The sequence below is a fragment of the Giraffa tippelskirchi genome, chromosome 3 (assembly GCF_054371585.1).
Source record: "Giraffa tippelskirchi isolate mGirTip1 chromosome 3, T2T-mGirTip1v1.2.pri, whole genome shotgun sequence".
Classification (NCBI taxonomy): Eukaryota; Metazoa; Chordata; class Mammalia; order Artiodactyla; family Giraffidae; genus Giraffa; species Giraffa tippelskirchi.
The window spans coordinates 80,987,037-81,011,232 of NC_137277.1; the positions used below are offsets into that span (position 1 = coordinate 80,987,037).

A 24,196-nucleotide genomic window follows, 5' to 3' on the forward strand; every position below is an offset into this window, starting at 1 on the left:
CTAAATGCAATTAAATGTAACTTTACAAGAGACAGGTAGAGAGAGTTATGACACAAACAGAAAAGACAGACACAGAAGAAAGAGCAACGTAGAGATAAAACAGATTTGGAGAGATGAGGCCACAAGCCAAGGAACATCAGAGAAAGCCAGCAGACTGGAAGCTGGAAGAGACAAGCAATGGATTCTCCCCTGGGGCTTCCGGAGGGGCAGTGGTCCTACCGATCCCATGATTTCAGCCTGAACTGCTGGTCTACAAAACTATGAGAGAATAAATTTGTGTTGTTTCAAGCTGCGAAGTTTGTGGTGATTTGTTATAGCAGCCACAGGCAACTAATACACCACCTCAGTATAACCCCCCCCAACACACAGAGGCACCTACTCAGCACCACCTTTATAAGTAGAAGCCTACCAGTCAGACCAGTGGCCCTCCAACCTTTTTGGCGCCAGGGACCAATTTTGTGGAAGACAATTTTTCCATGGACCGAGGGTAGGGGGATGAGGATGGTTTCAGAATGATCAAGTGCATGACATTTATTGTACACTTTATTTTTATTATTATGACATCAGCTCCAACTCAGATCACCAGGTATTAGATCCCAGAGGTAGGTTACAGCATATTCTCATTTAAAAACCCAACTCCTAAAAGAGAGGGTTGGTAAAGAGGTACTAAAGCCTTTGATAACTAAATTAAATCCTTTTGAGAGTGATTCAACATGAATCAAATTTTCTAACTCTTTCCTCACCTTGAAAACAGAGGAGAAATAACAATATCACTAAGTATATAGGCTATACTACTGTGGTCTCATGGTTTTACGCTCTGACTTCGTGTCCCATTGGTCTACCATAAAACTGTCAAGCAGTGACATTGATTTCACAGGCAGCTTTGGACCCAGTCTCTTTGCAACATCTTACTTGGTAATCTCTGACCACTGAATATTACACAGTCTATGAGTTCTTACATTCCTTTGTGTTGAAAAAATGTGCAATAGCTTTTTAACCTATATAAGAATACAAGAATCCTCAATCCTCTTTTGTCTCATTCTACCTATTGGAAAACACTATGGGCTTCCCTGGTGGCTCAAAGGGTAAAGAATCTGCCTGCAATGCAGGAGACCTGTGTTCAATCTTCCTGGTCAGGAAGATCCCCTGGAGAAGGAAATGGCAACCCACTCCAGTACTCTTGCCTGGAGAATTCCATGGATAGAAGAGCATGGTGGGCTACAGTTCATGGGATCACAAAGAGTAGGACACGACTGAGCTACTAACTTTAATTCTTATATAGGACAAAAAACAGATGCTGATTTCCTTAAAACAGTCAATAAGAGAAAGCCTAATCGCTTGACTTTCATATATTATATTGTGGAAAAATTAGATGCATAATCTGATTAACCAGCATATTGAATAGGCTTGTATAGTGGAACGTTATAAACTGACTCAATTGTGACCAACTTTAACGGTTTGAAATGTAACCTTAAAAGATGGCAGAATTAATACTTCTTTGCCCAGCCTTGATACTTCTATAGCCAAGAGCCAAATGCTTCTAAAGTGTGACAAATGATCGTTCTAATTAAAAATGATCAAACACTTAGCTGTGCTGCTTAGTGGTATAATGCCGTTAAGAGGATTAGACAAACAATTCTGGAAGTATACAAAGCCATGGTGTTTGTTAATGAATTTCTGATAGAAAGAATAAAACATTTTAGTGTTTCAATAAATGACAACATGTAACTTCTCATTCGTCCAAGAAAAACTGACCAAAAAAGGATTTGGATATATGTACTGGAAATATCCTCTACTCTGTTGCCTGCTATTTTGCTCTCTGCCAGAGTTTTCAATGAAAAGAACTTTAATACATTACCTCTTGATGATGAACACTCTTTATGTTTTGTTTTAAAAAATCTTTGCTCACTTTTTCTAGAACATTTTTGTTTCACCTTTCTCAGGTCTATGATCTACCTGGAACTGTTACCAGAGAGCCAGGATTCACTAGAAGATCAGGTAAAATTCTGGGGACCTTCCTTCGCCAACATCACTTTCATTGTCATCATCCAAGACTAAGTACATGCTCCCTTATTTCTTTAAAGCCATCACAGCCATTGTCAAACCACAGAAACCTTAAGGCTTCTGCAACATTTTTTTCTCCCCATCCCATCAACCTTCATCTCTGACTCCCTCCTTACCTGATCTAGTTAATCATAGGCTATCCCTTCAACTTCTCTCTTTCTAACACTCTCAACTCCCCAGTCACTCATTCAACAGAAATCTCAATCTCAGCAAGAAGAAAGTACATTGGACCAATTGGTTCAGAAGCAATTTTCAATGCAATATTATCATCTGAGTTACATATTTAAAATAAAACCTGGGAGCAGACATATGAGTTAATTTGTCAGGGATAACTTTCTACCACCATCCTCAAAAAGAGATTACTAATTTCCTGTTTTAGTACAGTCATCACACCTATGCCAGAGAAGAGAAATGAAGAAAGTTATCTTATGATTTGTGGGTAGTTGTTAAAGTGTCTGAAGAAAAGAACCTTGCTTGTATTTAACTCATAAGCTATTATTCTGAAGAGAAATGTCAAATGGCATGTTTAAAACCAAAAAGAATCAACTAAAAAGCGCTAGTATCTCCAACTTAAGGAAATGCATTTTAGCTTTTGTTTACTTTATTCCTGGCTTTGAAAAATGTAATCTCTAAACTGTTATTTCACAATATGTTATTTCACATTATCCTGCTCATAAAGGATAATTGGGCATTCTCCTCAAGGTATTTTTTAAAAATACTTCTTAAATAGCAAAACAAATAATTGTCAGTTAGCTAACCCACAATAGACATTTAAGAATAGAAGTACAGCAGTGCTCTATCCAAATGTGTGTTTCCTCTTAAAGCTTAAAGGAAAAACTACAGGTTTTTTCCTTCAGTGCTTTGAAACAGTTGAGTATAAAACAAACTAAATAAACTTACAATTAGCATGTATAATAGCAAACAATGTACAGTGTAATTTTATATGAATCAATTAGCAAAAAATTACATATTCAACAACTTACTGAATGCCCACTATGTACAAGACAATGTGATGTGGGAGTTAAAACGATTAGATTGAGCTTTTTAGTTCTATGAAAAGCCCTTTAACAGCATTAATTTGGGAGATTTAACAAGTGAAAATAAAAAACAATCCTAAGAGTTATCAGTTCCACCAAGGCTCACCATGACATCTGACAAGCCACTCAAAGACTAAAGGTGGAAGACTCAGTATCTCTGCGAGCCAGGGAACCATAGGATGGAGCCCAAAATCTTCCAGTAAAATCAGTCTGTCCTCTAAAAAGACCCAGAAAAACTTAGCAGCAAATATATGAGCATCCTCAGGAGCAAATTAACAGAGGGATTAAATGTGTGGAAGGGTTAATGGTTGGGGCTTGGGGGAAACAGCAGAGAGGAGGGAAAAGAATGTTGATCTGTATTTGTTTAAAGCAGAATTTCCCTTGCTGTTCAGTCGCTCAGTCATGTCCAACTCTTTGAGACCCCATGGACTGCAGCAAACCACACTTCCCTGTCCTTCACAAACTTCCAGGAGTGCTCAAACTCATGTTCGTTGAGTTGATGATGCCATCCAACCACCTCATCCTCTGTTGTCCCCTTCTCCCATGTCCTCAATCTTTCCCAGCATCAGGGTCTTCTCCAATGAGTTGGCTCTTCACATCAGGGGGCCAAAGTATTGGAGCTTCAGCTTCAGCATCAGTCCTCACAATGAATATTCAGGACTGATTTCCTTTAGGATTGACTGGTTTGATCTCCTTGCTGTCCAAGAGACTATAAGAGTCTTCTCCAGTACCACAGTTCGAAAGCATCAATTTTTCCATGCTCAGCTTTCTTTATGGTCCATCTCTCACATCCATACATGACTACTGGAAAAATCATAGCTTTGACTACACAGACCTTTGTTGGCAAAGTGATGTCTCCACTTTTTAATATGCTGTCTAGGTTTGTCATAGCTTTTCTTCCAAGGAGCAAGCCTCTTTTATGACTATAGTCACCATTCACAGTGATTTTGGAGCCCAAGAAAATAGTCTGTCACTGTTTCCACTTTTTTCCCCATTTATTTGCCATGAAGTGATAGGACCAGATTCCATGATCTTAGTTTTTGAATGCTGAGTTTTAAGTCAGTTTTTTTCACTTTCTTCTTTCAACTTCATCAAACGACTTTTTAGTTCCTCTTCACTTAGGGTGGTGTCAGCTGCATATCAGGTTATTGATACTTCTCCCAGCAATCTTGATTCCAGCTTGTGATTCTTCCAGCCCAGCATTTCCATAATAAAGTCAAAAACTGAAATGCTGCCTTTACATACTGACACATGGAAGCTTCCCTTTGAGTTTAGGAAACTGGGTTTTATGTTAATGCTTCTTTTAATCGTCAATCACCCCACTCCGTTACTCTTGCCTGGAGAATCCCATGGACGGAGGAGCCTGGTAGGCTGCAGTCCATGGGGTCGCTAAGAGTCAGACACGGCTGAGCGACTTCACTTTCACTTTTCACTTTCATGCATTGGAGAAAGAAATGGCAACCCACTCCAGTGTTCTTGCCTGGATAATCCCAGGGACGGGGGAGCCTGGTGGGCTACCGTCTATGAGGTCACACCGAGTCGGACACGACTGAAGCGACTTAGCAGCAGCAGCAATCATCAATCAGGATTACTAATTTTAGTTGTATTTTTCTATGGGCTAGATAGTATTTATATGCTGAAGACAATCAAACCAGTGTTAAAAATCCAAAGCATCCAATATACATATGCAACAGCCAATTTCCTCTCAGAAAACAAAAAAAAAATTCATAAGCTATCACTCAATAGTAGTCACACACAGCACAAACACCAATGATGTAGTAAATGTTGAGTTATTTAGACAAAGTTGAATTTGAAAGAAACTTTCTGTTTGAATATTTATTGAAAAACAAAGAGCTAATATATTCTCTATGATCATTTTAGTTGTCATGTCTTTGATCATCACTTCTATAACAGTGATGATTCCCTAACACTACTGGTGACAACTGGTTAGTTTTCTATGGGCCAGAAGAGCACAGAACATTCAACACAACAACTTAAAACTTAGGTCTCAATAGTATCCCTATATTACAATTAAGGAAATCACTTGGGCAAATTTCTTAACCTTTTGCACCTCATTTTTCTCAGCTCTAAAATGGAGCTAATATTAGTACTCATAATAGCACTTACTGTGAATACTAAATGAGTTAATTCAAATAAAGTGCTTAAAACAACACCTGACACATATATCAGCTATTATTATTGTGTCTACATTTTCACCATGCTTAGACAATTTTTTTACTAAGCCTTCCCATACATTCTTAGCAAAAAATGGTTTTTAAAAACAATCTGAAGGGCTAGACTGTCAGGGGATATGTAACAAATGCCTTAAAAGGTTCATTTCCCTTAATCTAGCCACTCTAGGAAATAACTGGAGTTGTACACAAAGATCTCTACACAAGGCCATTCATCAAGTTATTTACAAGACATCACTGCCTAGCTAGTATTAAGTATGGCATGTGCATAAAATGGAATATTCTGCATGTATTAAAAATTAAATTTAGATAGGGGGACTGTAAAAAGATTAGTGGTTGCCAGGGGTTGGGGGGAGGGAGGTATGAATAGGCAGGGCACAGATGATTTTTAAGGCAGAAAAAGTACTCTGTACAATACTATAATGGTGCATACACCTTATTATCTATTTATCAAAACCTGTGGAACGTACAACACCAAGGGCAAACCATAATGTAAATTATGGACTCTGGGTGATGATGATGTGTCAATCAATATAGGTATGTCGACTGTAACAAATGCACCATTCTGGTGGCAAGAGGCGGGTGTTGATGGTGGGGGCTTGGCTTGTTTGGAGAAAGAGGGTGCTTTCTACTCAATTTTGCCCTGAACCTAAAACTGCTCTAAAAATGAAATTCTATTTTTAAAAATAAAGTTTAGGAGAATACTGAATGATGCAAGAAATACTCATGATACATTGCTGAGGAAAGAAAGCAATTTGTAAAGAATTAAAGGAATATACCTGAATATTAAAATTTACCTTCAGGTGAAATATACTGACTTTACAATACACTTTTCTGAGTTTGCAAGTTGTCCTACAATGAGCTTGTATCACTTTCAACACAAAAGAACTTTTTAGGACTTTTCTTTTAAAGTATCACCCAGTTTTCAATTCAAAATTATTAAAAGAAGGCATATAGTTAAATAGAAAAGAAATAATTACTGACATTAATTGATACTTCTAACATCTCCATAAACCAAAAAAATCTCACCAGTTACTTAAAATCCTGTAGCTCTGAGATATTATGCATTCATTCATTGCACAAATATTTATTGAAATGTGAACTGGGGCCTGGAAAAAGAGCATCACCTAATCTAGACACTGAATATTAGGAGGCAAACAATAGCAAGTAAACACCCAAGGAAGGAGCTGTTCTCAGACTAGCATGCACCAGGGGTGATGGACGTCTTTCACCAGAGTGCTGGGGAAGGCTCCTCTGCCATTAGAGCTGAAAGGTGAGGAGGAGCCCGTCAGGCAGAGGTGGAAAGAGTTCTAAAGAAAGAAGAGAGCAAGTGCTCAGGCCCACAACTGGGAATAACCCAGCTTTATTTAAAGAACAGCAAGGAGGCCAATGTGGCTGGTCACCAGGAAATGTTGGTCTTAACTCTCCATCAAAATGCCTTGAGATTACTAGACAATCATTACCTAAAATTGGTGAAGAGTTCAGGCTTTGGGGCCAGGCAGGCTGGGTTTGATTCCAGGTTGGTCGCTTATCATAGATGGAAGGACTGTGAGCTGGTCTCCTCCTCTTTGGACCATGGCTTGTATATCTGTATAATGGAAGTAATAATACCTGCTGCAAAAGCAGCTGAAAGGCTTTAAATGAGAGGATGATGTTTCAGACAATGTATGGCAGACCATAAAAAAAAAAATGCTAAATGAATGGTAGGTAGTCTTAAAAGTGTTCTTTAAGGAGTTAGAAATTAGAACCTCCCAGAAATTTCACCATGTTTGAATCACATCAAAGACACTATACATTAACTGATGCGATGTTTTTTCAATTATGTCACGTCCTAGAAATTCTGCTATTTCATGCTATTTTGTCAAGAAAAGCCAATGAATCCCCAACAAAGTCTATCTGGCCCCAAGGAAGATGAGGAGGGAATGTTTTTCATGATTTTTCTTCAGTTTTCACTCTCCTTAGACAAATTTTCCATAGTATTTGTGACAGCCCATTTCTCTTCCTAGAAATTCTTTCCTCTCTTGACTTAGGGACATGAGCCTTGGTCTTCTGCCTATTTATCAAACTATTCCTTCTCTACCTCAGATTTCTCCTATTCTTCCCATCCCTTAATGATGTCATCGTTCCTACATTTTTGTCCATGCTCCTCTTATCCACAATACCTCCTCAGATGCTTCCCAGCCTCCAGAGATACTCAGCACAAAATCACATTCTCAGCATGACACTTACCTCATCACATTTCATATTATACTAAATTATGTCTTATCTCCCCCATTGGATAAGCAAGTTCTTGAAAGTAGGATCAACAGCTTAATCATCTTTCCTTCTCCCTTAAGACCTAACAAAGTCTCTTGAACATAGTCATTGCTATAAGTAACTAAATGAGTAAGCATATAAAATACTTTTAACATTATTAACATTTCAACAGAGCCTTGCAAATTCTGTTGACAATTTTCTTATTGCTCTCAAGTTAACTTTTGATGTATAGGAAGGCATAAGAGACACTGACTGTATTTATATTTTACACAATGAGTTTTCTAATTAATGAATATTAATGTATCTAATTTTCAATTAACATGCTAAAAATAATAACAGCTAACACTTACACAGCACTTATACATGCCCTTTCTAGGAAATGTATATGCTTTGAGTTAGGTATTATTTTTATATTTCCCCTTCTACAAGTGAATTAACTAGGGCAGAGAAGGGTTAAATAATTTATTCAAAAACACACAATTTATTCAAAATCGCATGATTTATTCAAAGTCATACAGCTGCACAAAACAAAGCTGGGATTTAAACCCTGGTGGTCTTTACTCCAGCCTAGACTTGTAATCCTGAACTTTATCTAAACAGTCATTCATCATAAAAATCTAATTTTACATAAGCATTTTAAAACTCATTTAGAACTTTTTATAGAAACTTGTTTTTCATAAATAATATATTTTTTCTGTAACATAAACAAATATATCTGTATTAACTACACCAAGTGAAGAGTAAGTCTTTAGTCGTTCAGTCACATCTGACTCTTTGCAACCCCATGGATTGCATCCTGCCAGGCTCCTCTGTTCAAGGAATTTTCCAGACAAGAATACTGGAGGGGGGTTGCCATTCCCTTCTCCAGGGGATCTTCTCGACCTAGGGATTGAACCCAGGTCTCCTGCTTTGCAGGCGGATTCTTTACCATCTGAGCCACCAGGGAAGCCCAAGTTCTGGCTAAAAGTAAACATATACAATGTACTGATGCATACTTCATAATGTCAACTCTGCATTAAATATTACAAGATTTTAAGTTACTTTATCCTACTTTAGAATGCTTAATGGTATTATCAACCCATGTGGAATTTTCTTGAGTGTCTTGGGAAATTTACATTTCCATATAGATTTTTCTAGATTCTATATCTATTTTTAAGTTCAACAAAAACTAAGAATTTTCATAAATATGTACCAAAAATCACACTAATGCTACTTAGCATAGGTGTCACATAGGACAATCACAACAATGCTACAATCTTGCTGAAAATGGCAATTTAATTTATGATGTCAGGTTTTTAGAGAATATTTAGCCTTAATTAATTTCCTACCACTAAAAAATAATCTCCACTATCACAAAGTCTGCTTAATTCTCAGATGCTGCAATACTTAAAGCTTTTAGGTTAATAAACCCAAATATAGTCATGGAGAATTATACTATTAAAATGCAAAGTGAACTTCTAATCAACAAAATTCTTAATATGTGATTAGCTACTGCTGGAAGGACTGATTTCTCAGCAGTTAATTTTTTTTAAGAAAAACTGTTTCAGTCTTTGCCTGACCAAAAGTAAAAATATCCAAGAGTGCTCAAAAGTAAAATTCCTTTGTCTTAAAAGTAACCTTCCCAAGCCAGACATTTTTTGCTCCTTTAGGAGTGTAAAACCTAATGTACATACCTTCCACTCCAACAGGCTCACTCCCCAGGTCCTTGCACTTGCTGTTCCCTCTACCAGGAAAGGATCTGCCCTAGACTTTTCCACAGTCCGCCCTTCCCATCATTCAGGCTCAGCTCAAATGTTACCACCTAGCAAGGCTTTGCTTGGTCAGTCCACCCAAAGACTCTCACTGTTTAGGGCTGAGTCGTGTCCCCAAAAGAACTACACTGAAGTCCTAACCCCCTAACACCTAAGAATGTGACCTTAATTGTTAATAGGGTTGTAGAAAGGTAGTTAATTAAGATGAGGTCTTACTAGTGTAGGGGTGACTCTTAATCCATTATGACTGGTGTCCTTATATAAAGGAGAGACACATAGAGATGCAAAGAACGCCATGTAAAGAAGGAGGCAGAGACTGGTTATACTTAGTAAGCAAGGAATCCTTATTAACACAAACCAAGGAATTCCTGGGGCTGCCAGAAGGTGGAAGAGGCAAGGAAGGAGCCATCTTGATTCTGGACTTTTAGTCTCTAGCACTGAGAAAAAGTACCTCTATTGTCTTAAACCAGCCAATTCATGGTACTTTGTTATGGCAGCCCTATAAAACTAATACACCCACCACCACCGCCATCACCACCAAATGCTCTTGCCCCACTGGTCACTTTTATTGTCCTTATAGTTCTTAATGCCATTTAAAACAGCAATGTACTTTTACTGACTGTCTCTATTATCATGTCAGTTCTAGGAGAGCAGGGACCTTTTCTGATTTCTAAGCACAAATATTTTGTCAAATAAATTAACCATCCTGTTAAGATTAGAGAAGGTGAGAATGATAACTCATTGCCAATATTCACAGCAACTATAAACCGTTCCATAATCTAAAAACAAAGTCTAATATCCAGATCTAACTAGCACTGAGAAAGACTTCATGCCATCTTAACTATCTTGCTCTATCTGGAAAATGAACCCCTGAGCTAAAGAAAAACAACTTCGGAAAAATAAGAGGTAAAAAGCATTCCCTACTCACTACTTCAAAGATGTGGCTGAAAAAAAAATTACTTTAGTATTTCCCATATGTCCGAAGACAGATTCATCTCCTGGAAGGGCAGCACATCCAGGTATCAGAGAGCTGACTGTTAATGGAAGGAGAAAGCAAAGATCTGGGGGAGGAGTGGAGGCAATCAGTTAAAAGTCAAAGTAGAAGAAGATTTCTAGGGTTATTTGGTAAAGGAGCAATTCATGCAGCCCCACAGCCAAAGTCCTCTGTATTAAAGAGGAGAACAATAACGTACACTTGTAGGGAGGACTTCCCTGGTGGTCCAGTGGTTAAGAATCCGCCTGCTAACGCAGGACACGCAGGTTCAATCTCTGGTCCGGGAAGATTCCACACACCCCGGGCCAACTAAGCCCATGCACACAACTACGTAAGCCCTCTCTCTCTAGAGACCCTGTTATTCAACAAGAGAAGCCACTGCAATGCGAGGCCTGCACCCCACAACTAGAGAAAAGCCTTCGCAGCATCGAAGACCCAGCACAGCCAACAAAATAAACAAAAAAAATTTTTAACGTACACTCAGTCGAGAGTTACTACTGTCATTTTATTGAACTCTGTTGTTGGGGGGAGGTCTTCATGTGCAATTTTTTTTATGTGAAGTATAGAAAACATTCTAGAGAGATTTCTATTCTAAAAAAAAAGGAGGCTTAAATTAGGAGGGGAGTTCATAATTAATGGGGGTGTCACTTTTTGGAAACACTTCTTTCCTTGATAATGTTAGAAAAACACAGAGCTGCGAAGCAACCAAATGTCCCACAGAGGGGACACCTAAGGAGCTTTGAAGACAGAAAGGAATGAGAAAGAGCTCCGGCCCTAAAAAAGGGGTGCCCTTCTACTTGGGAAAGCACAGTATACAAGAAGGCAACCAAATGCAGTCGCACAGCGGGCCTGGGAGAGAAGAATAAGCCGCTGGGCTGCAAGGAACTCTGACTGCTATGCGGGGTTCAAAAACGGAAGAGAGCATCCCAGGCAAAATGGCCGCACGACGGAGGCTGCGAGGGAACAAAAGGCCTCTATTGGGAAGTGGGCAAGCAGCATCCTGGCAAGGAGCCAGAGGTGGGCTGACCTTGTGACTGATGACTGCTTTGCCCCAGACTGGTCAGAAACTGGGATTTTTCTACTTTGACTTTCCACATATAATCAACTAATTTTCAAAGAACCAGTTAAAAAAAAAAAAACCTGCTGAATATAACTGTAGTTGGTATTTGATTTCCAAGTCACCTCTGAATTTACAGGGACACAGGGCAGGGTGGCATTAAATCAGTTATCACTGGACAAGTCTAGGGAAAAACGGTAGTTATTTTGGTCTTCTGGTTATTTGGATTTTAGGTAAATGGGAAATTAAGGTATGATTAATAATTGTACTTTCTGTCTTCATAAGACTTAATAGTGCTCTAAGTGTTTTCATATACTAATTGGAAATGTGGTCACTCCAACAACGACTGTTTTGCTGTCATTTATCAGATGAAGCTCCCAGGTGTTACTGGCCCAGGGTCAGATGCTTAACAAGCGGAGAAGCTGGGAACAGAACTTGGGTATCCATGATATTAATACCTACTCCAGGGCTCTTCCTGTCAAACATATACTGCTTCTCCCAAGTGGGTACTGTGATAAAAAGCACCACAAGATAGCAGGCCATTTTCAAAGAGCAATACAGTAAGGGGGGGAAAAAACAGTTGAATGTCTGGCAAGAAGAAGCACAATACCATGTTTACGTGTATTTTATCCAACATATGCTACTGAATCTCTTATAGAAATGTAAACGTTCATTCATGTCAAACTAAACCTGCTCCTAAACTCCCACTGGGAGTTAGACACATTATATACACAGATTAAGGATCAAATGCATCCTGAAATTTCAATAGCCCCAGAAAGTTACACAAGGAATCTTCTAGATACTGACACACATGTCCCAAAGAGCCAGCCAGTGCCTCCTCTTCTGTGATAAAGAGTTTCTCTGACCTCTCTCCACTCACCTCTATCATTCTCTGCTCTTCAAATCACCCTACTCTGACAGCCAATTCTTCTCATGGTACACCACTTCCTCTTCTGTGATAAAGAGTTTCTCTGACCTCTCCCCCTCACCTTTATCATTCTCTGCTCTTCAAATCTCCCCACTCTGACACCCAACTCTTCTCATGGTACACCACTTCAAGGCTGCTGCCTATTCCTCCTAGTTTCTAAACAAACTTGAAAAAGACCATAGGTACTAAACTATCAGAACTTCCACAGAGAAAAGTAATGCATGTATTTAGTTGATTCATTTATTAGGATACATATTTAATCCTAACTTCTAAAGGTTAAAAGAAAGAGACTGACGTAACATTTCCCCACTGTATATTTGGTGAGTGTCATTCCTGATTTAAAATGACCAATTCTAAATGAAGGCTATGTCTATTAACTTTGCATAAATATGTATTAATGATGATAATTTAAACTATTTTTATTTCTTTTAAGGAAAATTATTTTGCAGTACAATACCTCTGGTAGTTACCAAGTTTTTCCTTTTCTTCAGTTTAACTCATAGTTATTCACATTACTGCTTTTAAAATCCATATCAGCACATAATTACTCTTCCCAAAGTTATGACCCACTAACCATTCAACTGTTTCCTCAGCTTTCTCCTTCTTACTATTCTATAGCTTAGTATTAGATACCCCTTTGTGGGCATTAGGAGGGTAAAGACAAGATGAAATGATCACTCTATGAATGCATGAGTTTAAGGGTAGAATATCATAAATGGTTTCAGAAATCATTAGAAAAATATTCCATGAAATGGTTTTTTCAAGGGATGAAGGGAATCGTCTTAGCTATAAAACAAGGAAGGCAGAAGAGACAGTGATTTCCAGAATGGGCACTTTTAAAAAAATGCATATTCCTGGACACCATACCAAACCTCAAGGGTAGCAGAGGACCTCAAGACTGTGACCTATAAAATGACTTTCTCTCCATATTATCACTGTAAGCTGCATCTTATGAAGTTATGATGGCTATGACTACCATCTGTCTTTCTGTGTTCTACCAGCCTCAGGCTTCTGCCACCACCTTCTTTGATGTCTGTTCCCCCTGAACTCTCATCTGCACCCTGGTCCTAATCAACTCCCTTGAGTCTCCTTTCCAGGAAGACCTGTTAGCTAGGGCACAGTGGCAAGGGCAGGGCAACTGCAGAGAACCAAGGTGTGCCAACTCTGTCCCAAAGGGCAACCGCTGCCAGTTTCCCTCCTCTTTGAACTTTAGCCTGTCAGGGTAATAGTGAGGGTGAGTCTTTATGACAACTATCATGTTCCTATATCAACACAAAATAGGACCTAAAATTGCAAAGGACTGCTATTGGTTACAACTACTCAACATTCTTGATCAACACAAGGGATCCTCAAGAAATTTAAAAATTACCTCGGCTTGAATACATAATATATTCAGATATTTAAGAGTTCAAATAGTAGTAGAGGTATACTTAAACAGTATGTTAAATAAGTGTCCTTCTCATTCCCACCCCAACCATTCAGTTCTCTTCCTCGGAGCTAATCACTGTTACTAGTTCATTGAGTCACCTTCAAGAGGTAGTCTCCAGAGTCACAAACATAAACACATATTTATAAACACATATTTAACATCAATGACCACAAACTGCTCTGCACCTTGATTTGTTCCCTTCTTACATCTTAGAGATCATTCCACATCAGCAAATACAGAATCACTCCACAAATATAGATCATTCCACATCAGCTTTATAACAGCTACCTAGTCTTGTTTCTGCTCCCTATTTAACCAATCCCGTATTGATGGATCTCTTGCTCTCTAAATCTTTGTTGTTGTTACAGACAATGCCACAATGGATGTCTTGGTGAAATTCATTTTGCAATGTACAAATACATCTGTAGCAAACTTCTTAGATTTCCTGGGATGAGAAGACAGGTGGCTTCTTAATTTTGGCAATATTGCCAAATTGCTATCCACAGATGCTGTGCCATTTTGTACCCCTACTAACAATGTATGAGCCTGTCAGTTTCTGTGAAGCCCTGCCACCCTAAGGAATTAACAAACATTAAGATCTTTGCCAATTTAACAGGTTAAATTGTTTCAAATTGCATTTCTCATATGAGTTGAGCATAATTTTATATTTGTAAGTGCCACTAGTAATTCCTTTTCTGTGAACTGTTTCTTCATTTTCTTTGCCCCCTTTTCTATTAGATTAACAGTCGTTTTTCTCATTGATACATGGGAGCTCTTTGGATATTAAGAAGTAAACCCTAGTCTATGACACGTTAAAAATAGTTTCTTCCTGGTGTGATGATGTTTTCCCTTTCCTCTTATACATACTACCTTTTCTTAAATGAAATGAATTTATCAATTTCCATCTTATGCTTTCTTTTTTTTCTTTAAGATGTTTAAAAACTCCTTTTTAAGTGTAGAAATAGACATCTTCTACAATGAAGTGAAGTGAAAGTCGTTCCTCAGTTGTGTCTGACTTTGTGAACCCATGGACTATACAGTCCATGGAATTCTCCAGGCCAGAATACTGGAGTGGGTACCTTTCCCTTCCCCAGAGGATCTTCCCAACCAGAATACTGGAGTGGGTAGCCTTTCCCTTCTCCAGGGGATATTCCCAACCCAGGGATTGAACCAAGGTCTCCCTCATTGCAGGCAGATTCTTTATCAGCTGAGCCACAAGGGAAGCCCAAGAATACTGCAGTGGGTGGCCTATCCCTTCTCTAGTGGATCTTCCTGACCCAGGTCTCCTGCATTGCAGGCAGATTCTCTACCAACTGAGCTATCAGGGAAGCCCATCATCTACAATAGACCATCTCTTTAGATTTACATGTTTATTTCTTCTGTCGGTATTTTTTGAAATAAAACTGGAAGACAAGCTGGGGTATAATATATCCATCTACTTCCTTCCATGACCTTCCTGTTCCATTTTACTGAGTTTCTATAGAATTTCATCTCTTCTTTTCCCTGCTTTCTTCCTAAAGTTTCCTACATTTGCTTGACCTACCTTGGAAATTTACTGAGTTTCTATAGAATTTCATCTCTTCTTTTCCCTGCTTTCTTCCTAAAGTTTCCTACATTTGCTTGACCTACCTTGGAAATCACACTCTTTTTATAGTTCTTGCTCAATTTGAAGTTTATTGAGATCAAAAAGAATTTCATTAATGGCTTTTCATAATCAACATGCCATTCAAATTGTGCTACTTTTTCTATTTTAGGGAAATTATACCACAAAAACTGTTCAGATTGTTGCCTGATGGGGTGTGAATAAGTAAAAGCTTGTCTAGCTGCTAGAGACAAACAAAAAGCAAAAATGTTATCTTAATTTAAAATAAATCAGACTTTCCTCTTTATCTCCAGAGATGACATGTAACAAAAATTTTTTAATTACAGTATTCTTTTAGATACTTAATTCTTTAAACTTTAGTAGTTGATCATAGTATGTTACTTGTAGCAACATTGTATTATGTATAAAAATATACCAAGGTAACTTCAAATTTATGATAAAACTTAAGCACTGGTTTGCTGCTGCTGCTGCCAAGTCGCTTCAGTCGTGTCCGACTCTGTGTGACCCTATGGACGGCAGCCCACCAGGCTCCCCCGTCCCTGGGATTCTCCAGGCAAGAACACTGGAGTGGGTTGCCATTTCCTTCTCCAATGCATGAAAGTGGAAAGTGAAAGTGAAGTTGCTCAGTCGTGTAACTCTTAGCGACCCCACGGACTGCAGCCTACCGGGCTCTTCCGTCCGTGGGATTTTCCAGGCAAGAGTACTGGAGTGGGGTGCCATTGCCTTCTCCGTAAGCACTGGTTTAGGAGCTGTGAAATAAAGCTATCGCTGGAAATTGAAGCCATGTTTATTTTAGATTTGACTTTTGGAAAAAAAAAGATTCTAAAAATATACTGCTGCTGTTCTCCCTTCTACTTCCACACTTTTCTAAAGGTGGATAGGTCTGTCTCAAGAGTTACAGTAAGAATTGCTTCAATAAGATGCAAGGTAAAAAAGTAAGAGCTGATGTCCTATTCCTGACAATTCCCTCTACACTTCGATTTTGTCTCATATTAGCTTATGGAAAGAGAATGATAAAGGAAAAGAGAGAAGCATAAGGTAATTTAATTTCCCCTATCCTTTCCTGTACATTGAGTTAAAAGATAAAGCTATGGGTATCAAAATAGCAAACATTAAAAAATTTTAAATAATGATATTTATTTAATCCCTCACCACACCCTCAAAAATGAAGACTTTTCTCTAAAAATCTAAGAAAAACTTTGGAATAAATGTTCGATTTCACTTCCTATACCAACCACTCAAAGAAAATGACAGAAATAAAGCTTAAAATCCACTGCAGATGTTGCTATTGATTCATCTTGTTATTCATCTACACATCATTTAGGGTTCCTGTTACCACCAACAGAAGTAAATTATTTGGCACACTGTCTTCTAATGGAGCTGGCACCTCACTGGGCAACTCTCAGGGCCTCAGTTTTTGCACTTGGAAAATGGGAAAGGTTGGAATTGGAATAAAAGATTTTTTAAGCCTCTCTCTCTTCTTGGCAAATAGATGGGGAAACAGTGGAAACAATGGCAGACTTTATTTTGGGGGGCTCCAAAATCCCTGCAGATGGTGACTGCAGCCATGAAATTAAAAGACGCTTACTCCTTAGAAGGAAAGTTATGACCATATTAAAAAGCAGAGGCATTACTTTGCCAACAAAGGTCCATCTAATCGAGGCTATGGTTTTTCCAGTAGTCATGTATGGATGTGAGAGTTGGACAATAAAGAAAGCTGAGTGCCGAAGAATTGATGCTTTTGAACTGTGGTGTTGGAGAAGATTCTTGAGAGTCCCTTGGACTGCAAGGAGATCCAACCAGTCCATCCTAAAGAAATCAGTCCTGAATATTCACTGGAATGACTGATGTTGAAGCTGAAACTCCAATACTTTGGCCACCTGATGCGAAGAGGTGACTCATTGGAAAAGACCCTGATGCTGGGAAAGATTGAGGGCAGGAGGAGAAGGACGACAGAGGATGAGATGGTTGGATGGCATCACCGACTCAATGGACATGAGTTTGAGTAAACTCCGGGAATTGGTGATGGATAGGGAGGCTTGGCGTGCTGCAGTCCATGGGGTCACAAAGAGTCGGACACGACTGAGTGACTGGACTGAACTGAACACCTCCAACACCTTGTGTGTGTGTGTATGTGTGTTGCTCAATCATGTCTGACTCTTTGCAACCCCATGGACTGTAGCCCATGAGGCTCCTCTTTCCATGGGATTTCCCAGGCAAGAGTACTGGAGTGGGTTGCCATTTACTTCTCCAGGAGATCTTCCTGACCCAGGGATCAAACCCAGGTCTCCGGCATTGCAGGCAAATTTTTACCATCTGAGTCAACAGGGAAGCTCTCTAACACCTTATCTAATATAAAGGTCATTCAAGAATCAGCACATCAAGCAAATATAAGTATTTTCAGTGTCTGGGTACCTTCTGCATATATTTTATGAATTGACCTCTAGGTTTTATTGACTAGAAAAACATATAATCAATCCATCATCTCTAAAGGAGAAGATAACTTTTGTATATTAATCATGGATTCTTTGTACTCAGTCTCATAATGTTGGTGATATTAAATGATAATCTGCCAATTTTTTACTTAATTATTTTTATCTATTTAAACTTATTTTTATTTACTTAAGCTTATTTTATGGGTTAAGTGACATACTTAATGTTCTCTCTAGCCCAGTTATCCCTTAGATAGTCTTGGATATCAAACTAGTTGGAGTGGCTTCCTTGGAGTAGCTCTGTCCTTTGTCAACTTACTATATAGATTTTCTGAGACACTGGCCCTATCCATTGGAATTCTCTCACCTGGGGTAGTTTTTACTTTCAAATAATCTGCAAAACCACTGCAAGAAAGAGTCTTCAGACATTTCTGCTTCTCATAATTCATCACTGTATTTATATTATCCTTTTACAGATATTTAGCATTTGTTTTATACTATATTTTAATACAAACTACATTCATACAAACACAATGTAAGTGAATACCCACTTACAAGAAAATATTTCACATAATCCACCAGGAACTTCGTCCTGAAACCATCAAGATTTAATATACTGTTGAGATTCCTGTAATACCCAAGTTGGATCTCTTAATAACCATTCATCTTTTTCTATTTTCTATTTTTCTCTTTAAAAACCAATTCAACACTGTCATGTTCCATTCTCAACAAATCTGAATTCAACCATCCAACTATCCCTTCCCCGATCTGTCTTTCTCCTACTTGATAACATGTGTCTTCATGACAATAGGACTTAACCATGAATAAATTCTTTCAAAGCTCCTGTTTTTAAGAAATCAATAAAACTGTATTTAAAGTAACTGTTCTTTGCAAGAACTGCATTTTTTTCCCCCCAAAGCACTCTCAACTCAAGGAGGTCTAAACATAAATCTGGAAAAAGTTTAGGGAACAAAAGAAAAAATAGACACTTCATGCAAATTCTAAAACCAAAGCCAGATCCACCCCACACACATGCATACATATTCAACAGTGATTTGTTTTTGGTAGATGCTGTTTTGAGTAGATACTTAAGGGCAGGCATGTTTTTGACCCAGCACCTAACAAGGCATCTGGCACATACTAGGTGTTCAGTAAACGTGGGCTGAATGAAGAAGAACATGCAATGTGTCCATACCACTGCCACATGAGATCCACAGGAGTGACCGGCCAAGGGTTTGGTAATCAAATGGATACACACAGTGTGCGTGTGTGCTAAGTAGCTTCAGCCATATCCAACTCTCTGTGAACCTATGGACGATAGTCTGCCAGGCTCCTCTGTCCAGGGGATTCTCCAGGCAAGAATACTGGAGTAGGTTGCCATGCCCTCCTTCAGGAGATCTTCCATACCCAGGAACTGAATCCGCATCTCTTGGGTTCCCTACATTGGCAGACACATTCTTTACCACTAGCACCACCTGGGAAGCCCAGGAATGGATACAGAACTACCTCCAAAGCTCATGGAGACTCAGAACAACACTAGAAGGGCAGACCAGCAAGTTCAGTAACTGACATCATGTCAGTATCAGAAGTAACATACATCATGTCAGTTATCCCTAAAATTAACTTTAGTTCATTTTCTTGATCAAAGCTACTAAGTTCACTCTGAATTTCAAATCATTGAATATATCTATTCAGGAGATGTAAGGAATGTACAGCTGAAGCAGAGGACGTGGATAATCATCCCTGAATAACAGAGGTCTAGAGTCCTTTATTCTCTTATGAGCTTCTTTTTTTGATAACTTCTGACTTTATTGGTAAGCAACAAGGTTTTTTTCTTGGGAGGTCTTTCTTTCTTCTCTCTTTCTGTCTTAAAGATGTTGCCACATTGTCATTCAACTGCTTTTGGAACTACCAGCAAGATGTTCTCCAAATCACTATGCCAAGGGAAAGCAATTTAACACACACACATACATGTATGCTTGTTTGTATTTGATTATTTGTGTTTGCTTGTTTCCCTGGCTTCTGTAAGTTAGTACAATTTTGGAAAATAATTTGGCGATTTCTATAAATTGAATATTCACACATTCTACACAATCAACAATTCTATACCTTGGTATTCACCCAAGGGAAACACCTGACCATGTGCCCCAGGAAATATGAATGAGCAAAGTAGCATTCTGCAATCTTCTTACAAATGAAAAAAAAAGGGGGGGCTATTGGTAGAGGAGCAGGGAAACATATTTTGTTTCAGATACATAATGGAATATTGTACAGCAGTGTAAGTCAGCGAACTACAGCCACATACAACATAGATGAATCATAGTGACATAATGTTGAGTGGGAAAAAAAAGTCTCACACATCAACGGATAGTACATGAGACCTTTTTTTCAAAATTAAAAACAAACTAAAAAAAAGGTATTATAATTATTACTTAAGCTCTGCAGTTAAAAAAAAACCAACAACCAAAAAAATCCTCTTTTGAGAATTCGTGCTTTATCCTTCCATACAGGACCACAAACTTCTATCTACTTATGCATTAACCTAACTCTACAATTATAGAATTATGTATAATTCTATACAATTCTTTAACAATGCTACAGATATCCAACAACAAATATTTCATCTTGGAAGGACTTTACCTCTCTTCTTGGAATAAAGTTAACTAATACAAGGTTAAAGCAATCTAAGGACAAGAAAACTTATTTTAAGCAATTCTGTAAAAGTCTAACAGAATCACATTTTACTATAGCCAAGAGACAACTTATAAATCATCATAATCTGAAACTAAGATATCCCAAAAGGAATTCATCCACTGATTGTATAATTGAGCTATCAACATCAAAACTGAAAATATGGGCAAACCCTGGATTTTTTAGGCTTTCTAAAAGCAAAGATTTTAATTTCAAAATGCTGTGTTTCTACTTGGAGAAAAAAAAAACATTATTTTTAGGGGGAAACACATGACATTCTGGGTAAAAGAATGATAGGAATAATAGTCCACCTATCAGGGCCTTCCTTATAATCCAAGGAGGGCTATGCATACATATTCTCTATAGGTGATTATAGCCCAGTTACACTGCAGCTTCCCTTCGACCTTGGGAACTCTGCTCACTCTGAGTTACTGCGAGGTCTTCTGTTTCATTTATTATTAGTCTTTGTATCTGCAATGCTGTAGCATTGGATAGGAATATCAACATTGTGAGGTCGCAGTACCTAAAACTGTAGAAATGCTTCCAAAAAACAAAAAAGGGAGAAGGGAGGGTGGAAAAAATACTACCAAGAGGAAAATAAAGTTAATGATATTAAGATGGCCTATTAAATTTTTTTACTTTTGGAGAGAGACCATATTTGCTAATCATCTCTGTGAAATACAACTATCCGTTAGCATACAATTTTTAAATTTAAGAAAAGATAGTCACGAAAAAAAAATTGGTATGGGGGGGAAATCACAATTTACTAAAACTAGTCCAGAGATTTAAAAATGGAAATTCGTATAGAGAAAAAGCCTATAGGACTTTGCATCCGGGAGAAAGAAATAATCTGGCACCCCTGTGGGTTCACTTAGTTTCGTGTCAATTGCTTCACGTTCATTATGTAATGCTTTCCCCAGCTTTAAGTCTCTTATGTTTAAGCTACCTTCAGGTATATAACAGAACTGCTACAAAATCAGTATTTGGCCATAACTTTCAAAAACAGCTCAAAAGATGTCATGCAGATATATCTGTATTTAGCAGAGGCTTAAAGAAAAAAAAAATGTGCTGGTGTCATTACTTCTCCCCGGCTTCCTCCCCAGGTCTCCCATTTCTTCCTCCCCAGCATCTCCGGCCACACGTTTTGCGGGCAGCTCCCGGCTGGATGCAGGGGAAGCACGTCTTGCCTGCAATGCAAACCCTGTCCCGGTGTGAACCAGGGAAGGCAGGCTCGGGCCCGGCCAGGGGTGTGAACGAAGGCTGCAGGGAATGCTGCAGGGGAGCCAGCAGCGGGTGGGCAGGGGTGCCCCGAGAGGGCAGTCCGCAGTGCACGCGCACAATAAAACCCAATGCACAACTTCCCCAGCCGCTCCTCTCGGCTCCCCAGCTTCCCAGGAAGGTGCGGCGTAGGCGTTAGCTGGAGCGGGCGCGGGCGCGCGGGTTCGGTTCTCCGCCGACAATTACATCAGTCCCTGTCCCTGCCCCAGCTTCCAACCCTGCAGCCGGGGCGCGGGGAGCGCGGGGGGAAGCGGGCGGGAGAGCCAGGCGCCCGGAATTCCCCACCACGAGGGGGAGGGGAGGGCGGGGAGCGGGGACCATGACCCAGACGCCCCCTCCCATCACGGCCGCGGGGCGGGATTGTCACCGCCACCTCCCGCTCTCCAGCCAGGGGAACCCTCAGAAGGCTACGATGCCTCGGGGGCCAAAAGCCGGGCTGCCCGGCCGCGCGTCCCTGAGGGTCCTCGGCCCTCCGGCCGCGCACAATGCCCCCGGGCCGCGGTGCGGGCACCGTTGTGCGGCTCCGGGTGTCCCCTCCGCAGCTAGGACACCTACCGGGAAGACGAGCAGCGGTGCCGCCGATGGTGCGGTGGCAGCGACGGGAGGCGGGAGACGGCCCCGGCGGACAGACGCGCGGGCCGGCCGGGGGAGCCGAGGCGCGGACGCCGCCTGCGTGGAGCCGCGGTCTCCGGCACCCACAGCGGCGGCGGCGTTGCGCCTCCAGTGGTCCGCGGCGCCGCAGCCCCTCCTCTCCCACGGGCGGGGCGCGCTGGCGGGGCGGCGCTCCCGGCTCCCCGCCCCCGGCTCCCGCAGGCTGGCGGAGCTGGAGTGGAACCGCCGCTCGCCGGACCTGCTGGACACCTTCTCCGAGCCTCCCGGAGAGCCGCGGGCTGGGCGCGCCGAGCCTCGGGACGCGCGGGGGTCTCACTGCCTGGGCTCACCGCCGGCCGGCCCCGGTGGGAACACCCCTGCTGTCCAGAGACCACAGCCGTGGAGCCCCTGACCCGGCAAACCCGGACCTGAGCGCCGTAGAAACGACCCGGTTCTCCCTAGCTCCAGCCAGCGGAGGTGGGCCAGCCCTGGCTCGCACGGGTTGGCCCAGAAGGTCCCAGCGCTCAGGGCCCGGAGAGCAGCCGCTCGGAGCACCGTGAGAGAACGGATTCGGAAGAGAACAGCAGCCGGGTCACCTCCCCGGAGACGATGCCCAGCCCCTGTCTCGGGCCTTCATTCAGGTGATGAGTAAACAGACAGGACTGTGTTTGCCTGCTCCCAGCCGTCCCTGACACTCTCGAGCAAAAAGTTCTCAGGCCCGGAGAAACACCTCCCTAGGAACCCTTCCCACCCTCTTACATTCTTCTAGTCTTAAACCGTTCCCAGCCTGTGCCAGAGCAGGTTAACCTAAAGGCAAATATGCTAGGAAGGACGGGGTGATTTCTTCTGTAGATGGATGACTGAGGAAATATCGGGAAGTATCTTAAGACATTTCTGTCATCACCATCTTCAGGAGAAAAAAAATCCCGAGAACACGGATTGTCACAGGAGCTACTACAGAAGCAGCGCTGGAGTGCTTTATGGGCCCTCTGAGGTTCCGGACTGGATGAAGGAGGGTAGCGATGCTTTTAAAAATTTAAGATATTGCTATTCACAGAGGCAATTCTGATGGCATTTCACCGTTCTCTGTGCTGATAAAAAAAAAAACAAAACAAACCTTGTTTTGCTATGAAAGATAATCATATACACTCATTCTCGCACAATTTCTCTTGACTCTCCAATCTCACTTTTTGGTTTAGCATCTTCCACCCTAACATCAATCTCATATCCTCCTATCAAAAAATAATAGATGCTGGACCCTGTGACGTGTCAGTTTTCACCTTAACTCCTTCCCTATGAAGAAATTCTCCTCAAGGGGACAACTGGGGTGCTGACCTTCACTTAACCATCACCACATTTTCACCCCTTTCATCTGGATTTTATTGACAGAAACTCTACTGGAAAGGCTCTCTCTCTCAAAAATAAAAAAAAGGTAAATCCCATATATAAGAAAATACAAGTGTGAAAGGAGATGAGAGCACACGCAGAGTAGTTAACCTAAAGCAATGCTCAAATATTTTAAGGGAACCTCTAGTAGCAGAGAACCATAAACTATTAGGGAGGGTAAAAGGACTATCACACCCTAAATCTCAAGTTTTACCTTAAGAACACTTGTATGCTTTCAATCTATTCCATAGTATCTCTGTTGTATTATTTTATTTATTTAGTAAGTTATTGGCAGCTGTGCAGCTTGTGGGATCTTAGTTCCTGGACCCTCAGCAGTGAAAACACAGAGTCCTAACTACTGAACTGTCAGGGAATTCCTTGTTTTATTATTTGAAAAATAGGTTTTAGATATCAGGGGGCAAGCCTCCTACATGTCTTATTGATTAATGGTCAAATAAGCTGTGAGGGCACTATACCCATCCATTTGGGGATATGGATGAAATGAAG

The 24,196-nt window shown here is 40.4% G+C and overlaps 1 protein-coding gene across 41 annotated transcripts in view; it reads right to left on the bottom strand.

The window, feature by feature from the left end:
• Window positions 1-22,417, bottom strand: part of OSBPL6 (oxysterol binding protein like 6) — a 214,829-nt gene extending 192,412 nt beyond the window's left edge. For all 41 annotated transcript variants that reach the window (XM_081579572.1, XM_081579545.1, XM_081579540.1 and 38 more), the window contains exon 1: window positions 22,268-22,417. The gene's annotated coding sequence lies outside the window, so the exon portion shown is untranslated. The remainder of the gene's footprint in view (window positions 1-22,267) is intronic.
• Window positions 22,418-24,196: the final 1,779 nt, after the last annotated feature.